This window comes from Triticum aestivum, chromosome 3B, assembly GCF_018294505.1.
Source record: "Triticum aestivum cultivar Chinese Spring chromosome 3B, IWGSC CS RefSeq v2.1, whole genome shotgun sequence".
Taxonomy (NCBI): Eukaryota; Viridiplantae; Streptophyta; class Magnoliopsida; order Poales; family Poaceae; genus Triticum; species Triticum aestivum.
In genome coordinates this window covers 553,928,514-553,934,415 of record NC_057801.1, presented here as the reverse complement: position 1 = coordinate 553,934,415, position 5,902 = coordinate 553,928,514, and positions in this window count along the sequence as shown.

Genomic DNA, 5,902 nt, shown 5'->3' with positions numbered 1-5,902 from the left:
GACTTAAACTTCAATAGTGGGTCCTGCTCTGTGGTTGGCTTCTTCAAGGGGGTCATATCTACTAGGTCAATATTATCTTTATAGAACTTCAGCTCCTCTGTTGCACAAGCTGACTCAGCATAGGCAGCATCGCCCTCTTCGCACTCCAAAGCTATCTTTCTGTTTCCATGCATCGTGATGGTTTCCCTTATAACCCGGCATATTGAGCGGCAGATAAACATAACAAGGCCGTGCCATAAATTTAGCATAAGCCGGCCGTCCAAACAGGGCATGATAAGGGCTCTTGATCTTGACCACTTCAAAAGTCAATTTTTAGCCCTGTAGTCATACTCATTACCAAAAACCACCTCCAAGGTTATCTTGCCCACTGGATATGCCGACTTACCAGGCACCACCCCATGAAAAACTGTAGAGGATTGCTTAAGATCTTTGTCAGTGAAATTCATATGGCAAAAAGTATCAGAATAGAGGATATTGGTGCTGCTACTCCATCCATGAGCACTTTAGTAAACTTGTATTCTCCAACCTGCGGTGCCACCACCAAAGCCAGCTGACTCGGATTATCAACCCGGGGCAGGTGATCTTCGTGGCTCCATACAATGGGCTGCTCTGACCATCATAAATATTGGGGGACCGCCGGCTCAACCGCGTTCACCGCCCGCTTGTGAATCTTCTGATCCCGCTTGCACAAACTCATGGTAAACATATGATATTGACCACTATTCAGCTACTTCAGATGAATCTGATAACCAGACTGTTGCTGTTGCTGCTGATTACCCTGATTAGATTGCTGGTTAAAACCGCCTTGATTACCTTGACCCTGGAATCCAAAGCTTGAGCCGCCACCTCCAAAGCCGGATCCATGTGAGCCGGATCCTGACCCGCCGTGCAGGCCTTGGTTACCCTAATAAAAACTGGAATTTCTATACTCCCTCATGATGAAGCAATCTTTCCAGAGATGATTGGTCGGCTTATATTGAGTACCATGCTTTGGGCAAGGCTGATTCATCATCGCCTCAAGGTTGAATTTTTGCCCACCAAACCGGGGTGCTGACGACTTTCCCTTACGCTTACCATTATAACTCTGCGTGTTAGCTACAAAATTTGAACCACCGCCAGCATGCTTGCGCTTACCATTATTGCCTTGACCCACCGCGTTGTGTCATTGTCCCTTTGCATTGCCATTCTTCTTACCCTTACTAGATCTTTCCTCATCAGACTCAGGGTCCTTAGTGCTGTCAGAATCAACATATTTGACAAGGGCCGCCATGAGCTCCCCCATGTCATTGCAATGGCGCTTAAGCCGCCCCAACTTCTGCTTGAGGGGAAGGAAACGGCAATTTTTCTCCAAAATCAGGACAACTGAGCCGACATTATGCTATCTGATGAGTGGATAATGGACGAGATCCGGCATACCCAATGTGCGGTTGACTCACCCTCACTCTGGACACAAGTGTCTAAATCAAGAATCGACATGGGCTGCTTGCATGTATCCTTGAAATTCTGAATAAAACGCACCTTCAATTCATCCCATGATCTGACAGAGTTAGGGGGCAATCCCTTCAACCCGGTACGGGCCGGCCCATCTAGCATCATGGTGAAATACTTAGTGCACACAACATCATTGACAGCCAACATCTCCATGGCCATCTCATAGCTCTCAATCCAAGCCTTTGGGGGTCGATCGACTGTGTAATTTGGTACTTTTTGAGGGCCCTTGAAGTCCTTGGGTAACTGCTCATTGCGTAGAAATAGTACTAAACATGGCACACACACTGTCCTAGAAGTCACTCCAGCTTCTATGGACGCCAAAGGGGGTAATTTAGGCTGCTGAGCCGCCAACTGAGCCGCTAGCTCCGCCTCACGGCGAGCCCGTGCTTGATCTACCAACAACTGAGAATGGTTATCAGCCCATGGCGGGTCATGCCCACGGGGCTGGTTACGATGCCGCTCACTGCTTGAAACTGCCGGTGACTCCATGTGCCAGCTATAGCTTTGACTCGAACGCGGAGTTGAGTGAATTCGATTGCGGCTGTAGGAGTAAGCCGCCTGTTGAGCCACCGCCGTTTGAAGAAGTTCCACGGCTTTCTGAGCCTCGACCGCCTCAGGACTCTCACCTATCACTGGGAGAGCAGCCAATCATGATGCCGTGGCAATCATGATGTCCAACGTGTTAGAGAAGTGACCCGGAGGTGTTGAGATTCGTTGAGGCGGGGTTAAATTGACACGAGACGGATCCACAACATGGGGTTGAGCCTCCCCTCTGGTCCTAAGCACTTCAGGGCCACGGGTCACGCCGGGCGGGTTACTTGGTCCTGCCCCAGGCGTATTGAAGAGATTTCTTGCACCAAACTCATGAGGCAGATGACTCTGGTATCTCCTGTTAAAAACATTGTTTGATGCATTCTGGTCCAAGCTCAAGGTAAAGTTTTCTGCTTGAATCCGCCGCGATTCCATCTCCAAGGTGGCTCGCTCTATTGCCATCCTGGCATTTTCAGCGTTAAGATCCTCCTTAGCTTGACCTATCTCATCGCGCATGCTTCGCAACGTCCACATTATGTTGCGTTTGGTTCTCCGGGGTTACCTCCACCATCAGCAAAGTGGCCACGGCCTCCAAAAGTTCAGATAAAACTTGAGCCGGTGGGCGCACAGGGCCTCCTGCCCCGGCTGCCGCAGCGGCCACTCAATCAGAAATCATTGCTGCCGCGGTTCAGGAATTTTGCACTGGTTGTGTGCCGGCCATGAAGATCGCAACCCGGTTCGGCGGCTCACAGGAGTCCAGAATACTGTCGCCATCGGAACAGCCCCCAAGCCTATCACCTTGCAATTGATACATGGAATTGGTCTCATTGGTTGAGGACTCGTCGGCAGAATAGATGGCCGTCTCTCCACTGGACATATATCCTCCCTCAAGATCCACTCCTTGAGTAAAGCCCATAAAAGCATGCTTCGGGGCGGCTTGACCTTTGACAGGTTGCGTGCGCTGAGCCGTCTCGATGATGTCGGTGCATGTGTACGCCTCAGGCTCCGACTCGCTGATCTTGCCGATGAAGACGTCCACTGAAGGGGACCCAGTACCGTATTCGATTGAATCGGACTCGGGACCCCATCCTGTGTCGTTGATGTAGATTTGGCCGCGGTGACTGTTGGTCATCCGGCCCACGGCGTATCCCTTGATCCCTGAGAAGCTGCCCTTCAAAAAATTGAAACCACTGTGCTCTGGCCCCACGGTGGGCGCCAACTGTCGTGGATTTACCATGACAGATGCCATAGCAAAAGGACTTAGGTGTGGAGCCATCGCAGCTAGGTTAGCTTAAAGGGGTTAAACGGGACAAATGACACAGAGAGTTTACCCAGATTCAGTCCCTCTCAACTAGGTAAAAGCCTACTCCTGCTTTCGATTGTATTGCTTGTGTTTCGATTACCAGGGAGTGAATATGCCTAACCAAGTACTCGATTGATTGTTTCTTGAGTTAACCCACCGCTGGGTCACCCCTTTATATATAGGTTGATGCCCGGCAGCTTATAGAGTCCCGGCTAGCTCACACAAGCGTGACCGGCTCGGTTTCCAACTAAACTTGCCTTACAATACAAGTTAAACATATGGCGGTTCATCTTTCTGGGCCTTGAGTCGCCTCCGGTGAAGAAAATATGCCCTAGAGGCAATAATAAAGTTATCATTTATTTCCTTAATTCATGATAAATGGTTATTGTTCATGCTAGAATTGTATTTACCGGAAACTTAGTACATGTGTGAATACATAGACAAACAGAGTGTCACTATTATGCCTCTACTTGACTAGCTCATTGAATCAAAGATGGTTATGTTTCCTAGACATAGACTTGAGTTGTCATTTAATTAACGGGGTCACATCATTGGAGAATGATGTGATTGACTTGACCCATTCCGTTAGCTTAGCACTTGATCGTTTAGTATATTGCTATTGCTTTCTTCATGACTTATACATGTTCCTATGACTATGAGATTATGCAACTCCCGAATACCGGAGGAACACTTTGTGTGCTACCAAATGTCACAACATAATTGGGTGATTATAAAGGTGCTCTACAGGTGTCTCCGATGGTACTTGTTGAGTTTGTCGGATGTTGGGTTTTGGCAGACCCTTAAGGTTCAAACTCTGGGGTGCGCGCGAAGATCTTCCCCCTACCGATCCACGTCCAATCACCTCGCGAGAATCTAAGCTAAACAATGAACAACATGAGAGACACAAGATTTATATTGGTTCGGGCCACCGTTGTGGTGTAATACCCCACTCCAGTGTGTGGTGTGGTGGATTTCCTCAGGGGCTGATGATGAATAGTACAATGGGAAGAACAGCCTCGCGAGAGGTGTTCTTGGGCTGGTGCGATGAACTACTTGGGAGAGTCCGATCGCCTCTGAATCTGATGGGGACTCTATCCGATCCTCCTCTCTACTGTGGTGGCTAGCCCTATATATAGAGGACCTGGTCCTCTTCCCAAATATGGAGCGGGAAGGGCGCTAACAATGGCCATTTTGAAGGGGAACATCTAGTAAAAGTTATCCTAACTAAAGTTGGTCTACGGCTGCCAAAGGCACTGGCGATGACGCCGTCTTGGGCTCCACGGTGACCTCCATCCTGCCGCTCTGCTGGTCCTTGTCTCGTTGCATTGAAATGGTAACCTTTGCCTGATGCCTCGGTACTCCGCGCCTGTGCTTGCCCCCTTTGCACCAAAGAGGAAACAAGGACTAGCCTGGTCTTGATCGTCACAGCTTGTGTCACGAGCACCTTGTGAGGTACCCTTGCCTTGATCTCTCCGCCTCCTCGCGAGCCCACCTGGCGAGGCCGCTCCTGAGGAAGCCTTGCATCGTCCGCCCCGCGAGGCTTGGCCCCTCGTGAGGGTCTTGAGTTTGCGTTGATGAAGATGGGCCGTATTGGGCCACCACTCGAGCCACGCCGCAGGCCGCAGGCAGGCAAGTCTGGGGACCCCCGTTCCCAGAATGCCGATAGTATCCCCCGACCCAAGGCGCACTCGGACTTGGCTTAGCAGAGAAGCGAAGGGGCAAGTGCAGAGCGTCGTGGGCCCCAACAGCCTGCGACCTTGGGTGCCGCGTGGCGGTTGATTGGACGTGGGCGTTTCCACTCCCCCACGCTGCCTCGGCAACTGCCGGACCTGACAAGTCCCTGCATGCAAAAATGAGTTATGATTACATGCGATCATGGAGGCTCGTGGTTGGCCTCCTCCGGTTATAAATGCGGGGGGGGGGGGCAGGCCCCTGCTGCACATCTTCCTCCTTGCTTCTTCTTTCCCCCCACCCCAGGTGCTTGCCGCGTCCTATGGCACCGCCGAAGAGGTTCTCGGCTGCGGAGAAAGGAAAGGCTTGTCGTGAAGGGCCTGACTCTCCTCCGCCCAAGCGCGGCCGAGGTCGTCTGGTGGGTGAGGGGAGGCGCGTCGTGGCCGCGCGGCTTCCCAGGCCTCACTTCCAGTCGGCTGAGGTGCTGCCGGAGTTCATCGTGTGGTCGGCGGACCCAACCGGCAGTTGGCTCCAGCTTCCCCGCTTCTTCGCGGGCGAACTCCCGGCCGTCGCTCCTGGCGGCCTCTAGCTTCAAGTGGACGGCTGCTGCAACAAGGCCTCTTGGGTCTCACTGGAGATCCCCATTGCCGGGAATGTGGCTTTGGCCCGTGGCTGGCAAACGTTTGCCCGCGCGCGTGGCCTGGGCCGGTGGTGCACCCTGCATTTCAAGTTTGACGGCGACGCCACCCTCTACATGAGGGTGTTCGGAGAAGATGGCTGTCGCGTTGGGTGCTGCCCCGAAGATGATGACGGCGACGAGGTGCTCAGCTTCGGCGATGGCCGAGATGAAGACGAAGGTGGGCGTGTGGCCGGCGGCGTTCATAGCTCGCCAAGCTTCGGCGGCTC